The sequence below is a fragment of the Phyllopteryx taeniolatus genome, chromosome 8 (assembly GCF_024500385.1).
Source record: "Phyllopteryx taeniolatus isolate TA_2022b chromosome 8, UOR_Ptae_1.2, whole genome shotgun sequence".
Classification (NCBI taxonomy): Eukaryota; Metazoa; Chordata; class Actinopteri; order Syngnathiformes; family Syngnathidae; genus Phyllopteryx; species Phyllopteryx taeniolatus.
This window is the reverse complement of record NC_084509.1, coordinates 8,015,585-8,038,249: the sequence shown is the minus strand read 5'-3', so window position 1 is coordinate 8,038,249 and position 22,665 is coordinate 8,015,585. Positions and strand designations below refer to the sequence as shown.

The 22,665-nt window shown below is 42.6% G+C and overlaps 1 protein-coding gene and 2 long non-coding RNA genes across 3 annotated transcripts in view; 1 reads left to right on the top strand and 2 right to left on the bottom strand.

Moving 5' to 3' along the window:
• Positions 1-22,665, bottom strand: part of LOC133482047 (uncharacterized) — a 76,593-nt gene that overhangs the window by 23,977 nt on the left and 29,951 nt on the right. The gene's annotated exons all lie outside the window — the stretch shown is intronic.
• The window catches only part of rtn4rl1b (reticulon 4 receptor-like 1b), a 181,369-nt gene that overhangs the window by 152,322 nt on the left and 6,382 nt on the right, over positions 1-22,665 (top strand). The window lies entirely within an intron of this gene.
• Positions 914-12,497, bottom strand: LOC133482322 (uncharacterized). The gene is made up of 3 exons (XR_009789754.1): positions 12,415-12,497; positions 12,160-12,260; positions 914-1,844 (listed from the first exon to the last, which is right to left on the bottom strand). It is a non-coding gene; the product is annotated as an uncharacterized LOC133482322 (long non-coding RNA).

Here is a 22,665-nt window from a genome sequence, read left to right as displayed (position 1 = left end):
TCTGGGTTCAAATCGCAGCTCGGGCTCTCCTGTGCAGAGATTGCACGCTCTCCCCATGCTTGTGTGGGTTTTTTGCAGGTACTGTGGCTTCCTCCCAGATTCCAAAAACTTGCATCTTAGGTTAATTGAAGATTCTAAATAGTCTGTCAAAGTGAGTGTGAATGGTTGTTTGTAAACATGTGCCCTGTGAATGACTGGTGACCAGTCCAGGGTGTACCCCGGCCTCCTGCTCCAAATCCTTTGGGTCAGGCTACAGCTCACCAGCGACCTCTGGTTGTCTACAAATAGTTGTGTGTCTGCAGTGCTGGCCGATCAAGTGCGAAATGAAACTACTAAGTAAATCTTATGTTAGCTGCTTCTTTCTGAAAAGGTATCCTATTATCTGCCCCAATTTTACATGTTCTCTTCATGCACCACATGAACAGATCCGCATACCAATTAACGTGTAATTTGGTAATGAAGTTCTGCATTCACAAGGGGAAATACAGTGGTACCTCAACATAACTTTACCAAACAAGTCCACAAGGTTAATGCCAACACAGTACAGTACATAATGGGAAATGCCATAGACGGGCTAACCAAAGTGGCATTGATATGGTCGTTATCAACCTTTAAACATCTTATATTTTAACACAAATGGGACCAACTCGTGCAGATAGACAAAAAAAAACACTCTCAGGCATATATTCTTTAACCGCTGCAAAAAATTTTTAATAATAATATTAACTACAGCTTTTGCAATGGTCTTATGTGTTTCATCATCAAATCTACATGTAGAATGTCTGTATGTATTATCGAAGTAAGTATAATATAATTATTTAAGGCATGCACACCAGACACAAAATGCCAAATGAATTAATGCATGAAATCATGATACACAAATTGTTTAATTCTTTACATACAGTCGCTTGATTTTTCATGTTTGATTTTTTGGCAATATCTTCCGTGTAGTGTGACATATTAACGACAACTCTCCGAAAGCACACCTTGACCAATAGGATTGCGTATTGTGACCATTTATTCACGCGATCAAACCAATGTTTACTGAAACTTTAGAGCATGAGTCGACAGAAGGCCGGGTTGTTTACGTACAAACGTTAGTGCGAGCACTACCTTGCCAGGCTACATAACATTTTGTTGCCTGCTTGCGAGCCGTATCGTGTTAAAAGTATGTGAACATACCTCAAGCAATCCTTGATAGAACCTCCTCTCCCGGGCACCTTTGATGACCACCACAGGTTTTTCCTCATTTTGTTCTTTTTTTCCCCACATACAATACATTGGTGCGATCCATAGTCGCCATTGTAACGAGTGTAACGTGAAAGACTGTGGGAGTGTAACGTGAAAGACTGTGGGAGAAATTTGTGGGAGAGAAAAAAAAGCATAATGTGTCCCTTAAAAGAAGTAGCCCGGTTGATTATTTCAATTCTGAATGTTGTATTTTTATTAATTATGTTTTTAATTTACTTGCTCAGTAGAAAGTACATTTAATCCCTTCATGACACACACACACACACACACACAAGTGCTTCATGACACACACACACACACACACACACAAGTGCCATTTGTCAAGTTCAACAGAATGAATCAGTTTTGCAAACGTGGCGTGTTTGAGTTTGGGCTTGGGCTTTTGGCCATTACAGTTACCCCATGGTTGACTGGGGCCCAGTTCAACCTCCGAGAGGACCGACCAACGGCGACGGAAGGTTGGCAGTGCGAAAGGGTGTGGGGAGGGGGAGGCGCCGAGGGCAGAGAGGTGTGAAGATAATGGTCCCGATGGGGCGGCTGGCAGCGCAGCACTCGTCGTACAGGAGGCTTGGCTGCTCTGCTGTGAAGGAGTCCTGCATTGCACACAGAGTGTGTGTGTGTGGGGGGGGAATCTTGTTCTTGCTTTTTGGAATTACACTCGGATTTAGTGGAAGTCGGCTGCAGGTCAGTGTGGTTGTAGCTTTGAGAGGTGTGCATTATTCGACATTACAGTGGAACCAATATGCTTGAAATTAGAATAGATTTGGCCATAAGAAACAACAGACAGAAATAATCTGTTGCAGGCTCACACTGTGGCTAGCAAAAAAAAAATATATATATATATATATATATATATATATATATATATATATACCATTTTAACACTGTTAACACAAAAATGCTAAAAGTAGTTCACCACAGTGAATAATAAAACGAAGAAGTGTAAAAAATATCAATTAAAAAAAGTTAAAAGTACTAATGGTCAAACCAATCATACATAAAGTCTTTGACAGCAATTGACGCATGCAGTGACAATTATTGCTCGTGCCTGGGAGTCAATCACAAAAAGTGTCAAATGCAGCTCATTTTCCAGTATATTCCATACTTCTCCTTTTCTTGCTATTGATAACTTATTGTCAACTTAGCCATATTGTACTGAGCAGCCAAGTTCAAATCCTGGTTGTAGGTTACTCACTACTATTCCATTAATGTTACCCTTCTGCAGTGGCATGAGAAAAAAAAGACAACGAAAAAGCAAACCACACTTGAAGACTTAATCCTTTTGCTGCTCACTAAACTGATAACCTTCGCAGGATTTGCTTAAGTCTTGTGAGATGTCATGCATGATGGTGGTTGAAGGTCCAAAAACTACAACCTCAATGATGGTCAACTTTACAGGTTTCACTTTATATTCTGCGCAGTTAACACCGTCTCATCATATCATATAATATGTATTGTACAACCCCAATTCCAATGAAGTTGGGACGTGCTGTTAAAGATAAATAAAAACAGAATACAATGATTTGCAAATCATGTTCAACCTATATTTAATTGAATACACTACAAAGACAATATATTTAATGTTCAAACTGATCAACTTTATTGTTTTTAGCAAATAATCATTAACTTAGAATTTTATAGCTGCAACACGTTCCAAAAAAGCTGGGACAGGTGGCAAACAAGACTGAGAAAGTTGAGGAATGCTCATCAAACACCTGTTTGGAACATCCCACAGGTGAACAGGCTAATTGGGAACAGGTGGGTGCCATGATTGGGCATAAAAGGAGCTTCCCTGAACTGCTCAGTCATTCACAAGCAAAGATGGGGCGAGGTTCACCTCTTTGTGAACAAGTGCGTGAGAAAATAGTCGAACAGTTTAAGGACAATGTTCCTTAATGTACAATTGGAAGGAATTTAGGGATTTCATCATCTACATTATCTAAGTTAATGATTATTTGCTAAAAACAATAAAGTTGATCAGTTTGAACATTTAATATCTTGTCTTTGTAGTGTATTCAATTAAATATAGGTTGAACGTGATTTGCAAATCATTGTATTCTGTTTTTCTTTATGTTTAACACAATGTCCCAACTTCATTGGAATTGGGGTTGTATTAAAACACTGGACTGTGAGCGTAGATGAGTCTCTATTGTATTACAATAAGCACTGTTTTTCCAAAACAAATCTGGTGCACTTACAAAGACATTCTGAGCGATGCCAGGAAAATACATATTTTAACTTTTATCTTAAGCCAAATGTAGCTTTTAAAAAATACTATAATATTCTTATCCTCAGGGGATGACCTGATCTAACACAGTTTTTCCAGCCATTTTTTTCCTTCAGTCGATACTGAAAGCTGCCAGTGTGGCAGAAAAATAGAGTCAAGAGCCTCAGAGACAGCCTAGTGTTGTTTTGTTAATGAATGAAAAAAAAAATGTATGTCTGTTACTTGTGGAGCGCCGTGTTGGTGTCAACTCGCGTTTGCAGAGGAGGCTTGACTTTTTTGCACTTTTGTCGGTGCATGTCCGCTGCTTTTATTCTTCTCTGGCTACAGAACTCAGAGGTTTTGTGTGCTGGTGGAGGAGCTGAGCTGGTTTTTGCTTTTGACAAAACAAAAACAACAACACAACTTTAGCACAAGCTTCAGGTTTTTAAAAAAGATAGTGGAAACCTTTTCATTTACCCTGGAATATACAATTGGCGTCTGTTTCAGGGCGGCATTGATGAGTTATTGTGACAGGGCGTCCATTAGAGTATGGGCCTCTATAATTATCGCCACCAAGTGTATTTAATAATGGTACCTACTCACATCATCTGCTGCCACACCGGGCAAGAGCAGTGAGAATGCTCCACTCACACACAGATCGCTGCGATTACGCTATGTCCTCATCCGCACAGTCTCTCCATAGGGACTGTCATTGTGCCACATTTAAAGGGATCGAGGAGCAATTTTTATTGTCGCCAAATGAATTCAGCTGTAAACAAACCCACAGTGGTGCAGCCCGCCCACTATCGGATCTGCCAGGCTGTGTTGGTCTACAAAATTATTAACACCAGTCTAACTCGCCTCTGGCGGCCCACCATGCCGGATTTACACTGGTTAAGAAAATAGGGCCTATCGTGTCCATTAGAATATAGGCTACGATCTGTGGAAATATGGTAATTATAGTCACGGAGTGGACTGCCTGTTTTTTTTCCTGACAGGAAAAAGGAGGTGTCTATTATAGGTGGAGTGCTTATTCGTGCAGATGCATGACGCACTCAGTGACTAATTGAGACATGGCGTCCAACAGAATTGAGATACCGATACAGATGAAATACAGAGTTTATCCCAGCTGACTTTGGGTAAAAAGGCAGACTTTACCCTAAAATGGTCGCGACTCAATCAAAGCACACATATAGAGACGGATGAGCATTCACGTTCATATGCAAAGCGCAATGGAGCCTGAACTGAAGCCACAATTTGATCTGAGAAGGCATAGGGTTGCTTTCAAAAAAAAGCCAAACAACTCTCAATAGACCTTTGTATTTGTTATTTTACATTATTTTAGTAAAATTGTAAGGATGAGTGACACCTCACATTGCAATGTTTGGGCCACGAGGGTAAGCGAATGCAACTTGTCTTTCTTTTTCAATCTCTGTTCTGCTGAATTACCACCTCTTCCCCTCCATTTTAAACATCACTCTATTTCGGGCGTAAACAAACCCTCGCCATCTCTTCTTCTCACAGATACACACACACTGGCGCGCGCGCACACACACACAGTCTCTCTCTCTCTCTCTCTCTCTCTCGCTTTCTCTCTCTCTCTCTCTCTCTCTCTCTCTCTCGCTCTCTCAATCCCTTTCAATTCTTGACTTTTCGTCTTGTTATTTTGCCTCGAGGGGCTTCGAGAGGGAATTATATTTTATCTTGCAGCATACTAAAATGGAGCCTGAAATCTCTCAGGACACCATTTAGGACTCATGATGATGCCCTTTTTGGTCCAGAAAAGATCACGCGAGTGCAATTAGAGTGTGGGAAGAAAATGGAGCACTTATGAATGGAGCCGGCGTTTGGGAGCACTCACCATAAGAGTGGTGTCATCGTCGAGCGAATATTGGGAGGAGGTGCATCCGGAGCCCGCAGAGGGTTCGGCGTGACAAATGCAAAACAGAGACTTGCAAATGGTAGTGCTGCAGTCCTCGCCACAAAACAAGCGATTGTTTATCATCGTCCAACGAGACCATTTGGGCCAAAGTACGTGAAGAGACGTTCCGGATGTTGTGAGGTTTTGGCGATGGAGCCCTTTGAAGTGAATATTGGGTTCGACGTATTTGCGTTGTGCGTGACTCACTAAATCCCGTAAGCCGCCGCAGTATCTCTCGGAGCCAGGCCGTGTTTCCTTTCATCACCGCTAGACAGCGACCACGTCTCGTCCAGCGAAGATTGACGCTTTGCACTTTTGGGAAACAGCAATGGAATCAATTAAACGGAACAAGGGCAAGGTGGCAAATGGGGGATGAGCAAGAGGGGCCCATTTAAAACCATGTATCCATTTTAGAAATCTAACATTTATTACCTACGACTTTAAATGGCAGTGGTAGAAAATTGCATTTATTTATTCCCAATAGTCCTCATTTCAGATCATTTCTCTTGGCTCCACGGCTTCCAGTATGTGTGTGGATGCTAGACTTTGTTGTCCAATCAGATTTCAGCTTCACTGTGCTTCCAAGTCAATCTAATCTGCTCAGGGCGTTCAGAATCAGTAGTGCTGGCCGATGGTAACTTAAGCCCACCACGCACCGAACCTGACTTAACTCTCGCGGAGTGTGCAGGGTTCGGTCAATAGTTTTCATGAGTGAAAATTGGAACCACCGTTGCACGGTGTAGCAACATCACAGATTACAGCCAATCAAAATGACCATAAACTTTCACACATGCAAAAAATACATTTCCAGATTTTCAGCCAGCGAGACAAATACGGTATATATATATGTTCAGTAGAGGCACGGTGCCCGCCTGGTTAGCACATCTGCCTCACAGTTCTGAGGACCGGGGTTCAAATCCCGGCCCCGCCTGTATGGAGTTTGCATGTTTTCCCCGTGCCTGCGTGGGTTTTCTCCGGGTACTCCGGTTTCCTCCCACATCTCAAAAACATGGTAGGTTGATTGAAGACTCTAAATTGCACTTAGGTATGAATGTGAGTGTGAATGGTTGTTTGTTTATATGTACCCTGCGATTGGCTGGCGACTAGTTCAGGGTGTACCCCGGCTCTCACCCGAAGATAGCTGGGATAGGCTCCAGCACCCCCTTGACCCTGGTTAGGTACAGAAAATGGATGGATGGATGGATATATATACAGTACAGTGGATATCGGACATAACAGACCGTCGGGACTGAACAATGTGTCCAAAAATGGTTTCCATTTGTCACTTAAAATGCCGTTGACAAAGTCTGTCAGTTCCAGTATTGGCTGCTGTTGTTTATTGACGCTGTGCTGGAATACAGGCAAAGAATGGGACTGACGTATTTCCGGGTCACAGACATGTAATATGACTAGATCCGCTTCTTCCTGGACTATCACACTGTGCTTTTATTATTTAATAAAAGTGGTATAGCACAATAGACTATAGTCTATGTGGAGCCAGTTGATCAAATTACTCAGTGTGCGGGCGTGGGTCGCCTACTGTCATTTTTTTTGCAACGTTCTATTCCAAGTCAGGTTCGCACAGTGGGCTTGAAACTATATTAGCAACGAGACTTTTTTTTTTGTTTTGTTTTTTTAAACCAATAAGATTTCCAATTTGCCTCAGAGGGCCAACTCGCTGGCCCACAATAACGTCAGCATTTTCCATCCTCTGACTGCACGCCCGCGACCCTAGTGAGGATAAGCGGTACAGAAAATGGATGGATGGATGGATGACTGGTTAGTCAAGCCAGGTTTGACTAGCAAAACACGTATGTAGCCACAGCATCTGCACATATTAATACATTCAGTAGTCTGCATCTCTGGTGAGTATGATGTATTTCATTTAAATGTTTTATGTTTTTAGTATTGAATAAATATAAATTTTTAACTCTTCCAGATGATGTACAGTACATGTTGCTGTTATACAAGTGTTTTTGTATAGTATTAATGGTTTCTATGATTGTGAAGTGATAGTGTTGGTATTAAGAGATGGATTAAGTTAGGTAAGTCCCCACTGAAGGCCTATTTACCAAATGCACTGCCCGCCACTGGTAAATTGAGACGACTCCCTAAAGGAGGCGCCGAATTCAATATGCAGGCAGGTATGAGCATCAGCAAGATTTCTGAAGGGCACATCTGAGACATCGCACAGAATGAAATGACAATCGTCATTCTCCTGGCGAGATGGACTCCATGAAACTCGAGATAGACTCAATAAAAATAGAACAATAAACTAAAACATCAGATAGGATCCAATCAGGTGCAACACCTGATGTGATGAGACAATGAATCGAAGGTGAAGTCTGTCATTTCATTGTGAGCAGGAAGTCAAGTGTTGGGTGTCTTTGAGAGCGTGTAGTTGTGATGAGCTAGACTGCAAAGTGTAAATCTTATGCCCTTATAAATACACCCAATGAAAAAAAAAAACACTTCCATCTCTTTATTCCATTTAACCAAATAGATGATTGGGAGAACAGTGGGACTTGCCCTCAATTGAATTTGCAATCAATGGAAATTTTTTTTCCCCAAAAAGACAGTCACAAATGGCAAAGTAGAAGAAAATGAAAATTAATTGGACACATCAGAGTCGTAACAAAAGACATGGCATTTATCCTCCTTTGCCAGTTTATGACTATGACCTATAAAATACATATTGGACAGCATCAACAGGGCGGAAGAAGGGGGTGTCGAGTGTTAAACTTCACAACCCTGCGTCTGCATTGTAGAATTATACACAGCCGTCTCTGTTACAGCTCTGGTACTGTACTACCGCCGAACTTCGGATGACAGCTTTTACAGGAAGTGTGAAAGGAGCTAGTGTCTGGACAGATTGTCCCAGTGTGTCCCCAACCGAGACTGAGCCAATACAAATATTTTAATAGAAAAAACATCACGGCGCACCACAAAACAAAACTGTCACAAAATGGCTGGTTACATTGACTTCCAAGTGCACTCTTAGTGTAGTGGTATATGCTGCTGCCTTTTACACAGACGGCGCTGGTAAGATTTCAGGTTAGTGCCCCAATACCAGCCACTGCTGATCCAAAGCTGGATAAAAAAAAATGGGTGGGTTGCATAAGGAGGGGCATCCAGCTGGTGTGAAAAGTGTGCCAAACAAATCATGTGAGTGACTCGCTGTGCCGACCTCTGGGAGACAAGCCAAAGGTCACAGCATTGACTTTCAAATGACCCATATCACTGTGCTTATATTTACTGGACAACAGAACTACCCACATACCCATACAGCTGAAATGCTAGTAAGGAACTGCATACCATTACAAAAAGACAACATCGGACTGTGGTAACATAGAAGGAAACCAATCAGAATCAGAATCATCTTTATTTGCCAAGTATGTCCAAAAAACACACAAGGAATTTGTCTCCGGTAGTTGGAGCCGCTCTAGTACGACAACATACAGTCAATTGACAGAGAACACATTTGAGACATAAAGACATTGAAAAAAACAGTCACTGAGCAATAAAGGGTTGCTAATTATCTGGTAATACTGGTACAATTTTTTTTTTTTGGACAATTGTGCAAAAAGATGCAGTCCTCTAGCACTGAGAGCAGTTTGAATGACTAATATAGCAATAGTCCGGTGCAATGACCATTGTGCAAAGGGCTTTGAGACTTTAAGGAGTGTATGCAGTTTAAAGTGACTAGTAGCACGATAATCTGGTCACCAAACCAGACTGCGATGTAAGAACACAGGACTGATTCGATGACTGCTGTGTAGTACTGCCTCAACAGCTCCTGTGGCAGGAAGTACATCCTCTGCTGGGCCTTTTTGAGGACAGAGTTGATGTTGATCGCCCACTTCAGGTCCTGAGAGACTGTAATTCCCAGGAACTTGAAGGTCTCAACGGTTGACACAAGGCAGCTGGACAGCGTGAGGGGCAGCTGTGGCAAAGGAGGCCTCCTGAAGTCCACGATCATCTCTACAGTCTTGAGCATGTTCAGCTCCGGGTTGTGTCTGCCGTACCACAGCTCCAGCCGCTCCACTTCACTTCACGATATGCAGACTCGTCACCGTCTTAGATGAGGCCGATGACAGTGGTGTCATCTGCAAACTTCAGGAGTTTGACAGTCGGGTGCACTGAGGTGCAGTCGTTCGTGTAGAGAGAGAAGAGCAGCGGAGAGAGGACACAACCTTGGGGTGCCCCAGTGCTGATGCTGCATGTGGATGAGGTGGTCTCTCCCTCGCCTACTGTGTCCTGCCCGTCAGAAAGCTGTAAATCCACTGGCAAATGGCAGCCGAGACACTGAGTTGGAGAAGCTTGGAGGAAAGGAGTTCAGGGATGATGGTGTTGAATGCTGAGCTGAAGTCCACGAACAGGATCCTCGCGTAGGTCCCTGCACTGTCGAGGTGTTTTAGGATGAAGTGGAGTCCCATGTTGACTGCATCATCCGCAGACCTGTACGCTCGGTAGGCAAACTGCAAAGGGTCCAGCAGGGGACCTGTGACGCTCTTGAGGTGGTCCAGCACGAGACGTTCAAAGGACTTCATGACTACAGATGTCAAGGCGACGGGCCTGTCGTCATTTAGACCAGAGATTGCAGGTTTCTTGGGGAATGGAATGATGGTGGAGCGTTTGAAACAGGATGGTACTTCGCACAGTTCCAGAAATCTATTGAAGATCTGTGTGAAGACTGGAGCGAGCTGGTCCGCACAGACTTTGAGGCAGGATGGGGACACATGGTCTGGGGCCTGCCCGCTTTGTTAATCTTTTGTTGTTTGAAGATCAGTCGATGTGCTGCTTGTATTTAGGGAGTTCGTGGTTGAGTTTATCTTTGTCAAAGTCCCCGAGAATAATGATGGGTGAATCCGGGTGTTTTTTTTTCAATTTCGTTTATTTGTTCGGCGAGCATTAGCAGTGCGGCGTTCGTGTTGGCTTGTAGACACCGGCGAGAATGAATTATGCGAACTCACGAGGCGAGTAGAATGGCTTACAGTTCAAAAACAGCGACTCTAAATGCGGGCTGCAGTGTGTGCAGAGCTCTGTGACGTCCGTACACCATTTTTTTTTTATAAAGAAGCATATCCCGTCGCCTTTTGTTTTCCCCGATGATTCCATGTCGCGGTCTGCCTGGTGAAGATGGAAGCCGGGAAGCATGACGGCGCCATCGGGTACAGCCTCACAAAGCCAAGTCTCCGTAAAGCACATGGCGGCGGAACGTCCGAAGTCTTTATTGGTCTTTATCAGAAGATGAAGCTCGTTCATTTTGTTGGGAGCGTAGAGTCGCAAGGTAGATCGACGGAAATGCCAATCTGTATCCTCTCTTGCGGAGCTTCACTTGGATGCCGGCTCGCTTCCCTCTGTGGCGCCGCCTCCGTCTCCATGCGCCAAAGACCGCGGTCGCTGCTCCGGTGAGTAACTCAGGGAAAAAACTGAACGGTTTTGTGAAAGTTAGTGAAAGAAAGTCCGGAGTAGCCTCCTTGATGGTTAGCAAGTCTCCCCTTGTGTAAGTGAGTCGTGTATTTTCTCCAAAGACGAACGAAAAACACAAAAACAATACTAGAGAGCACGTAAACGAGGCGCCCACACGGGTAGGCACCATCTTGGCATCTAATAAATATTACTGTCTAGGTGATCCTGCGCTTCCCGGACATCCATCCATCCATCCATTTTCTGAGCCGCTTCTCCTCACTAGGATCGCGGGTGTGCTGGAGCCTATCCCAGCTGTCATCGGGCAGGAGGCGGGGTACACCCTGAACTGGTTGCCAGCCAATCGCAGGGCACATACAAACAAACAACCAGTCGGACTCACAGTCACACCTACGGGCAATTTAGAGTCTCCAATTAATGCATGTTTTTGGGATGTGGGAGGAAACCGGAGTGCCCCGAGAAAACCCACGCAGGCATGGGGAGAACATGCAAACTCCACACAGGCGGGGCCGGGGATTGAACCCGGGTCCACAGAACTGTGAGGCTCACGCTCTAACCAGTCGGCCACCGTGCCGCCGCTTCCCAGACATTTCTCCCTATTTTATGGCAGATTTCATTTGTGTTCAATTAGTCGCCGTTGTTCAGTGACCTCTGCCTCATGATGACACTGGCACTTATCCAATCCATTTCTGATTTTAACATTTTATCGAGGCAGCAGCATGGTGGACTAGCAGTTAGCATTCAGTCTGAGGTCCGGAGTTCAAATCTCAGTTGTGGGCCTCCTGTGTGAGGTTTGCCTATTCTCGTTTGGGTTGTATGCGTTTCCTCCGTGTATTCCGGCTTTCTCCCTCATTCCTAAGACATTCAAGTTAGCCTCATTAAACTCTAAATTGTCCATAGGACTGAATGTGAATGGCTGTTTCTCTGTATGTGCCCCTGCGATTGGCTGGCGAGTAGTCCAGGGTGTACCCTGCCTCTCGCCCAAAGTCAGGTGGTATAGTCTCCAGCTTGCACGCGACTAATGAGGACAAGCACTATACAAAAATGGATGGATGGATATTATGAAGGCTCAATTCGTATGTGAGGAAATGATACAAAGTCTGGTTCAGAGTTGTGATAAAACTGCTGCTATGATAGCATCATAATGCAATGCTCATACATTCATTAGTCGTCACAAATGATGCTGTAAACATGCATCAGGTCTACTTATAACACTATTGCTATTACATTATAATCGTGGTAGTTAGTAATCGGTAATAATCGCAGACCTTATGACAACCTGTCTAATCCAGCGTATTAAAAACACATTGACACTTCATTTTCTTGCTAGTACATTTGAGTGTTTACCCACCGTGGTTGTCGATGTACACACATACAATATTTGTGTGTCCTTGGCGCCACCCTCAAGGTTTGTCTTTCAACTCTGGTGAGTGCGCGCTTGGTCGCCCAGTCCTAAGACCGTGGTTCAAACTAATGAGTCACAACACATAGTCGTTGCCTCACACGCACACTTTTATGCTTGATTTTCTGTTTCTTCTTGCCTCTTTGAAGCCATTACTTGATACTGTCAGAACTCAGTGCATGTGTATGTGTGTGCGTCTCTCACCTGCCATGAATAATTGATCTGTTTGAATCTGGGGCGTGTGGAGTTTATATGCAAGGAGGCAGCAGCTGCAGAATGGAGATGCCTTACTGTTTGTTTTAGGGCTTCGAGCTGCCGGACGGGGGACCACTCAAGTGGAAAATGTCACGCCCCTTATTTTTTCCAAGCTGGTGCAGTTTCACAGAGACCTGATGGTTCCAAAGTGCAGCTGTGCCAGTGCTAAATATTAAACCAACCACACAAAGCTTTTAGCAGCGTTCAGTGTTGTCAAGAATGCGATCTGAGCGCTTGTCTTCGAGGCTTGAGAGCGTCACGCGGAGTCACCTTGGGGTGATGGACTTCTTAAAAGGCAACAATGGGATAAAAGATACAAAGGGAAGTAACATTACATAGAGCTCTTTAGCAAAGGCTTTAACTCTACAGTTCATGTTTATAGCGAGGAAGCAACATTTCAATAAATTTTGACGTTTGTCATGTAGTAAAACTTAACATTATTCACTTTGGCAAAACAAACAGCCTGCAAATACAAAGACAGGGATACAAAACGTATTTTACGAGAAGGCTAGAGTTAGGAAAGTGATTTTATACTGTAGCTAAAGCCCTGCCTGCTCTGTGTTATTCTACGGTCACTCCCTTGGACAGGGTTGCCATGCTTAGACCCTTCCACAGATACAATTAGAGTTAGCATCAGTGAGCATGTAACAGCTTTATCGAGCACATGTTAGCAGTATTGAAATCCGGTGCACAGAGAGTGTAGGTCAACTTCCTCATTATAGAAAGACCACGGTGTTGCTGCTATAAACCGCAAGCCCACATTAGACCTCACCTTTTAGTCTTACAGACTCAATGAACTTATGCGTTACTGCATCAGAACATCTAAGTACAGGCAGTCCTCGATTTAGAATGGTCCTGATATATCCACACTAGGGTCACGGGCGTGCTGGAGCCTATCCCAGCTGACTCTGGGCGAGAGGCGGGGTACACCCAGAACTGGTCGGCAGCCAATCAGACGGCACAACAAACAACCCTTCACATTCATAGTCATACCTACAGACAATTTATATAATTAACCTACCGTGGAGGAAACCGGAGTACCTAGAGAAAACCCATGCAGGCACGGGAAGAACATGCAAACTCCACACAGGCAAGGCCGGACTTGAACCTGGATCCTGAGAACTGTGAGGCAGATGTGACAACCAGTCAGTCAGCGTTCCGCCAAAAACAAAAGATTGAAACTAAAAATAAAAATAAAGTTAAATAACATGTATTCAAAAAGGAGTAGGAAGAAGTAAAATGTATTTACTCCTACCTCTATCGCTACTTCCTTATAATCCTATCAAACATGAATTTAGTACTATAATATGAGAATTTTAAAAAATTGACACATGAAGGCACGCTCAGTCGTACTTACTGTCTCTCATTTGATTGTTTTATATTTTCGGCTATGTGAGTGTTTTTCACACATATTTATTGTGTTAATGACTTTGCTGCGGCATTATTGTTGTTTAGGGATTGAGTGTGGCAAATGGAACTCCGTCATGCATTTGCAGCGTTAAGGTTATGAGTTAAGGTACACATTACAACCATCAAAAGTTGTTTATCAGCTTTTAAACTGGTGACTATTGCATTATGAATGCTTTCCATCAACGTAACGGCACTACACTATATGAACTATCGGCACATTTTGGATGATTTATATTAGTCTAAAGGAGCCATTAGTTTGCTCACACCAGCCCGGTACCTTACCGCTGTAAGGCCCTGCAATGTTTGTGCATCATTTTTGCAGTTTTTCGCCATGATGAATGAAACTGGTTGCCTTTGACGGTGATGACTGGGCCACAGAGACTTAACTTGTATTTGAAGGATACGCATGTGTGTTTGTGTCCTATGAAGAGAACCCCATGAGAGCCTCAAGAGTGAAGAAGCACCTGTCTGTCAAAGTGAGCAAGTGAAATAGCAATTACTCAACATCTATAAGTTAAGCATTAATTCCAAGGTGCATATTAAACCTCTGCACCAAGGTTCCCTCAAATCTCTTTGAAATAAATAAACTTTACCCACCTGGCCGGCGCCATCATTCTGTGCATATTTTTAGCTTCGTTTCGGAGAAAGTCTGCTGTCATTTGGCTGATCGCTGCCGTTTTTTTCTTTTGTAATGTTCAGCATCCCACTTGTTTTATCTTGCTTGCTTTTTTTGTGTTTGTTGATAAGCACTTTGAACAAATAAGATTGTCATCTCTGTCTGGCTGCACCCTTCAGCTGACTCTTATTGTTCTCCCACACGCAAACAATGTAACTCTTTTATCACCCATCTCTCCTTGCAAAAAGAACAGCAGCAGTCACAAGCCAGCGAACTGAATATTTCTTTTACAAGCAAATAATGTTTAATACAGTTTATATTGTTCATTACATGGTTATTTGCAGAGTTGGGCAGTAACGCGCTACATTCACTCCATTACATTTACTCAATGCACATTTTGGATAAATTGTACTTGTCAGAGTAGGTTGATTGATGCCAGTATTTTGAGGGTACTAGCCCATCAGCAACATATTGGGGGGAAAAGGGAACTATGAACACGTTTGTGTTTGGACTTAGTTCAAAATGTTTAATTATGAACTGAACTAGTTCATCTTTGGAACGATGAAATAATCTTTGAACTAGTTTGTGTAGAAAATTAACTTTACCAACACTGATCCTGTATTATTTTAAATTACAATCCCAGGTGTGCAATGTCATTGTTTTCCAATATCGTCCAGCCCTACTGTATCTAATTTAAATGGTGACTGGTAGAGGACAGGGAACTTACTAATACAAGTGACATTTGAGTATTTCTACTATCATATATAGCCATCATCTTTTCGAATTTTGAATGGGAGTGAAATTATGTGAATGTGGACGCGGCCTGTGTAGTCCTGACTGACAAGAGCAACACAAAACCATTATGAGTCGAATTCAGCATTATCATTTGCAAGTGAAGCTGACACAATCGCAAAGGAGCTTGACCGCAAAAACAACCAAACAGAGGAGAGAAACAAAATGAGACATTATTTGACAAACCTGAGGCATTTTCTTTTAAATGAGTCTTTTATCAGGAAAAAGGTCCCTAATGAGGCTGTTAAAGTGCTGGCAACAGCAGACAACAACAATTGACGGTCGCTCGTTTAAACGAAGGCAGCCACTCGCTACGTCAATCCCTCTGCAAGAAAAACGCAATTACCGTATTTTCACGACCATAAGGCGCACCGTATTAAAAGGTGCAGTCTCAGTTACGGGGTCTATTTCTGTATTTAAACATACATAAGGCGCACTGTATTATTGGGCGCTGGCATGGTAAAACATATGATAGCTTAAAACATACGGTAGCATGCATGCGCGCTAAAACAATGTTTTTAAAAAGGCAGCGTGAGCAAAACTGAGTTCAGTTGTACTTTATTGAATTATTTAACAATGTACTCATGTTATTTTTTGATCAATCCTCATCCACAAATCCATCAAAGTCCTCATCTTCTGTATCCGAAATGAACAGCTGGGCAAGTTCACAATCAAACACGCCAGGTTCGAGTCAATCTCGTTGCCGTGTGGCTCCTCAGAAATGATGCCGGCTTTTACGAAAGCTCGAACAACAGTGCAAGGAGACACGTTAGCCCTGAGCATCCACAATCCATTCGCAAATTGTGGCGTAACGCGCCCGGCGCTGCCTCCTAGTCTTCGTAAAGCTATGTTCGCCATCTGTCATCCATCGCTCCCACCCCGCTCGCAACTTCACTTTGAACGGATGTCCAGCGGTTGGAGTTCCTTCGTCAAGCCTCCCGGAATGATGGCACGCTCCAAGATATTGCACTCGGTCGAATGGTGACTGTAGAGACGCTTCTCCCGGCTGTTCTTTACTCATTAATCCAACTCGGGCCACCTCGCCTTATTTCCGCGTTTTCTATTTCTTTTTTTTCCTACGGAAACTCAGTTCGTCTTCTTCACTTGGCGAAGCTCGTTTTCCTGCTTCCTCCACTTGCGAACCATGGATTCGTTGATCTTGAATTCTCTCGCGGCTGCTCGATTCCCATGTTCCTCCGCGTAACTGATAGCTTGCAGTTTAAACTGTGCTTCGTAAGCGTGTCTCTTCGTAGGTGCCGTTTTCGACTGCGGTCAAGCCAGCCTCCACTCGTAAAGTAGCAGTCAAGCCAGCTGCCCCTAATTGTGTTCATACTAGGCATTATGGTAATAGGTCGCCAACTCGCGGTGAAAGCCATCTTCAAAATAAAAGCTTCCCAATAATACGGATGTCAGTGCTCTTCGGTTAAGGAATGCAACCAGCAAAGTTAATTTGAATCTTGAGATACATTTAAAAAATTTAGTTTGAAAATACGGTATGCTTTTCTCGAACGTTCCTTCTATTGTTGCACAGTCTCATTGACGGCTCCGATGCATGGAAGAGCAGTCCGCAAACCTGACACAACTGTATGCCCCACAGTGGAGCCGATGACAAATGGGACCAAGTCTATCCCATTGTGCAGGCAAATATGGCGTCAGGGCAAGTGTCTCGAGTGTACTCGTGTGCAGGTTCAAGCTTAATGGCGGCAATCAGTGCTCCTAACATCATCATAAACATTTGGAAATGTCAACATGAGATGATGATTGGTCTTTTCGAAGCCCTCAGAGCAAATGGCTGCCCTTCTTGTGTTGTGCGCTACTTAATTAGAATAAAAATGCAATCACCAACTCGCAATGGAAAACATGCGTCGAGAATGTTTTATTCAAAGGAGCCTTTTCCCCGCTGGGAAGCCCAAGCTTATATAAACTCATATATTTAGAGCGTGTTTCTATGTAACCTTATAGATGTAGCATCTTATTATCCTCCTGGTCCAATTTTACCTTACAAATGCACTTAAATGAGATGATGTAGGGTGGAAGGAAACAAAAACACGAGGAGCCAAAATGACCACTGAAGAATTGTGTATTGTATTTGTACAATGTGGTACAGTCCACATCAATAAGACACAGAATCTCAGCTAGACTTTCCAATGGGAATACCTAAGGTCATTTGATTTGAGCCAGGTCACGCCATATTTTTATAGTCATTGTTGTCAGCGAGCACGATTATGCAAATGCTACTTCATTAACCTTAAGGGAACAAAGTGGTAACCATAAAATGTATTTGGGGTTTTCTTTACCATTTTTTGAGTAATTTTCCTTCATTTATTAAGGATAATAAGGTTTAAGTTATCTGTGAAAGTGTCTGGTCCGATTTTGTATTGGTTTTTGCTGAGGTCTGAGTGCCACTCTAGTTGTTTGTGGTGTGAGCAAAATCACAAGAAAAGGAGATGATGCATCCATCCATTCTGTATAGGGTACCACTTGTTGTCATTAGGGTGGCAGGTGAGCTGCAGCCTATCCCAGCTGGCTCTGGGCAAAAGTCGGAGTACACCCTGTATTGGTCGCCAGTCAATCGAAACGTACATATAGACAAACAACCATCGGGACTCACAGTCATACCAATGGGAAATTTGGAGTCTTCAGTGAACCTACCATGCATGTTTTTGGATTGCGGCGGGAAGCTGAAGTACCTGGAGAAAACTCACTCTAGCTCGGCAGAGAACATGCAACCTCCCGCCCTCCCCCACAGGGTTTCAGACCCAGAAATTCTCAACTGTGAGCCAAATGTGCAAACCACTAAATCACCTTGCTGTCTTTGGTTTGTGATATTATGAAAGATCTTAACCACCTGCTCTTCAGTCAGAAGTCACTCACGGTGTTGTATCGATACACCAACATCAGACGTCGACATCCGACAATTACATTTTCAAGAAGTGTATTTTGTATCCATGTTTTTCAATTGCTTCGCTGTTGTCCATGATAAGTGTAAAATCGCACATGATGTAAACGTTGTTTGAATATCATTGTCAACATATCACAATTTACTGTATTTCCTAACCCTAATTAACACCATTGTACTTTTCCCTCATTACATTTGGGAAATATTGCAATAATGATATTTATGACCTAGACTTAGTGGTTAGCACATCTGCCTCACACTTCTGAGTTTCAGGGTTGGAATCTCAGCTCTGTTCTTCAACGCATTACAAAAAGCATGCACGTTGACTTCATTGAAGACTAAATTGTGAGGCGTAAATGTGATGGTGAATGGTCGTCTGTGCCCTGTGATTGGCTGGCGACCAGTCAGCTGGGATAGGCTCGAGCTCACTCATGACACTATTGAGAACCATTGCCATAGGAAATGGCTAGATGGATGGATATTTATGACAATACATTTAACTGTAACCGTAGTTTAAAGAGTGCCATATTAATTTTGTGGTAAGTGCAAATAAAACCATATTACATTTCTATGTCATGTGGTCTCTGCGTTATCTTTCTGCTGATACAAAGGCATTGGGTCAGTTGCCGGCTCGACTTGAGTCTGTGCCCGTGACAGTTAATTGCACTTGAAGAGACTTGCATAGCGTGTTGTGACACAAAGGGAACAAATCCCATTAATAATGCATGCTAAAATGCTTAAGATGCCCTCTATCACTTCCTCCATTGACACAGACTGCAACATCATCTGATGTCATTCGCGCTAATTGTTTTATCATTCTGCCCGGGTGCCCACAATTGTTTATCACAAGGAATAAAAAAGGCAAAAAAAGCTGTATGTAAACAGGCTTTTCAGATAATGGAGGGATGGCACACAGCTTCCAGCCTTAACTCGGCGCACCAGTGAGAACTTTACGTAAGCCTTATGAATGACGTTGCCGTGTGTTTACAACAGTGGGAAGGATTAACGACTGTGTGTTCATGCATCATGTATGATGTTGCCATACATAGCAATCTGATCCCCGATGCAATTGTCTCCTTGTCATTCAGTAGGAAATGCCATAAGTACAACAATCTCCGCAGTAGACGCGCAGTTAGATTTTTAACGTGTACAAGTGAGACTTGTAAATCACGTTTTTGTCTTTTCCACCTTTTTAAGGACTGAGTTCAGAGAAAATGATAATTGGCTCGGAATCAATCAATTACACCACTATTTTTATTTTATTTTATTTTTTTTAAATATGGTATATCAAGTAAGAGGTATTAGGGGTGTTTACCGTATTTCTACAAATAGTGGCCAAGGCGTTTTTTTTTTTTTTTTTTTTTTTTTTTTTAAATCAACTACAAATGGGGGGAGAAATTAGAATTACAGTAACTATTCGCATGAACAACACTTCTCGGCCATAAATATAACACAATCAAATGAAAACCAGTTTAGTACGGCAAACCTTGCTGTGCCACGTGACAATACTGTCGCAAACTGACAACTCACTGTATACTACAATTTATGTCAAGTGAAAGTGGTGTTTTAAACTAAATCAAGAGGAATATCATGGAGGAAGCGGCAAGGTGGACGACTGGTTAGAGCGTCAGCTTCACAGTTCCGAGGACCCGGGTTCAATCCCCGGCCCCACTTGTGTGGAGTTTGCATGTTCTCCCCGTGCCTGCGTGGGTTTTCTCCGGGCACTCCGGTTTCCTCCCACATCCCAAAAACATGCATGAATTGGAGACTCTAAATTGCCCGTAGGCATGACTGTGAGTGCGAATGGTTGTTTGTTCCTATGTGCCCTGCGATTGGCTGGCAACCAGTTCAGGGTGTACCCCGCCTCCTGCCCGATGACAGCTGGGATAGGCTCCAGCACGCCCGCGACCCTAGTGAGGAGAAGCGGCTCAGAAAATGGACGGATGGATGGATCATGGAGAAATCCAAGAACTGAGGCAGACGGGTGGAAAAAAAAGGTAGCTTCTCGTTAAGTAAATATGGACACACACAACATCTTGGAGCGATTGCGTCAAAATTACTGAAACATTTAATTGTTGTTAAACATGCTGTCTACAAATCATGTAAGATACTGTGCAAGGAATTTAACAAAGATTTTCGGTAAGACCCGAGACTTGAAATCATCTGAGGGACTGTTTACATATTTTGGTAGATGCTGCTGTATCAGTTAGCAACCAATTTCCAATATGTGAATCATAACACCTGCAAACTTTTACAAACGTAAATTACAGTTTGTTTTCCTGATGGGAAAAGGGAGAAATCTAATTGAGACGTGTCTTAACTGGATGACGCACCCAGCAACTACTTGAGGACACGATGCAGGGAAATACTGTAATAAATGCATCTCAGGGGGTCCTTGTTTTACTACTGTACATAGTTTCGGTCCTACAAACGCAACGTAACCTGAATTTATACTTACGTCTTAATGCACCATAGTCTAAATCTAACCCTTGCAACTCGGTACATAGTTAAATCAAAATTATAGTTATTATTTGTATTGAAAAACACAGCTTGGCCATTAATATTGAACAACTGAATGAAAAACAGTAAGTACGGCATTCTTATGCCACTGCACAAACTGGATAATTAAGAACCGTTCATAACTTCAAAACGTTGTACATCGGTACCGTCGTAAACCGAAGAGTCCTTGTACTTCCAGTAATCCAGCCATCAGGTCACGATCATGATCATGTACTTTTGTTCTTGAGTGTTAACCAGATTCATACACACAAACATTCCACTCCAATACATTAAAAGAAACCTCATTGAAACACTAATTTGTAAGCCTTATTTTATGACACGCGGTGCATTCGATCAATAAACCAGCATTGTGCGCAAGTATCATCTCGCATGGTTGTAAACACTGAGTGGCATGAGATCACACGTTTTAAAAAATCATTTCATAGCAGTAGTGGAAATACAGAAGGGTCTTATCATGGTCTTTGGAGAGAAACAGGAAATGGCGTTTGTCCCATCTAATGAGTGCCACAGTCAGCTCAGCAGTCCCTCCTATTAGCACACATGGTTTATTCATGAGGGCAAATCCGGTATGAACCTTGTTGCATTTATATTCTGCACAATGGCTTCTCATTGTCTATCAAGGGACTAAGTCCATCCCATTTGGTGCATTTATCCATTTCCCTTGCCCATTGCCTCTCAGGAAAAAGGGGAGTTTGATGATGAAGGGGTCAAGGGGCAAAACAACCTTCAGCGGGTAAAAAAATAAATTGAAACGGTCTATCATCTATGACCAGTAAGGAGAGGTTATGGCTCGTAATGAGCTAACACAACCTAGCAACAATAATCTTTCAGGGCTTGTGTAGTATTGTTAAATGATAACCTCGCAAGTCCACCTTTTATCATATTGAGATTCTTTGTCTTCTCCTGGATGTACTGTTAAGTGTGTTGCAAAAGAAAGAAAACATTTCAACAACTATATTTCTCAATAGCCACCATAACTGTCTTTTCAGACCATTCACTTTGTTTTAAACAATCACAACACTGTTAGTGGGTTGTAATATGTCGCACCCAAAATTTTTATTTGAATCATTTATATTTGAATTTCAATTGCCAAACTACAATATTTGCATTAATAAACTGAATTTGAATTACATAATTTTAATTTGTATTGTTTAATTTGAAACATTGCATTGAAAAACAATCTGAATGGTATAATTTGAAATTAAATTCATTAGTTTGGAACTGAAGTCCAATAAACTTGATTATTTGAACCTCAATGAAAATTCAAGTGTCAACAACCTGCCCTGCGATTAGCTGGTGCCTTCGTCCAAATTTAGCTGGGATAGGATCTAGCTCACCCATAATGCTAATGAGGATAAGCAGTATAGAAAATGGATGGATGGATTCAAACATACAAGGATCCTGCGTGTTGTTATTTGACACAAAATGCCAGAAAAAGAACTCTTTTGCTCTAAATAAACAGATTTTTTCTGCCCCATGCAAACACAAGCCGTCTGTCAGGAAAGTCCAAAGAGCCAGTGGGGCAGGGGGCGGTGCTTCCTTGTGCGCGTAAGACGAGGTGCGCATCAGCAACTCAAAACTGTGTCACAATCTCGACCGCATCTACATTCTCCCTTTTCCCCGTGCTCCTTTTATATCGCGCTTATCACTCTCTGCTTGTCTTTCTCCTGCCCACACAGATCATTTTCCCCCTTTGACATATCCTATCTAATTCCACCGGGGGCATGCATGAAGCAAAGCATTAATGGAAATAGTATAAAAGAAATATAATTAGTGAAGGGAGAGCAAGATCATTTTTCTGAATAATAGAATCTACTGAATGGATGAGTCGCGAAAGTCAGGAGACTGTAATGGCAACTATTTAATTGTAAAACTAAAACTTTTGTTTTTGCCGTTGTGTAGGTGTTTGTTTAATGCAAAACGGACCAAGATGAGAGGGATCCATCTCAATTACCACACTGAG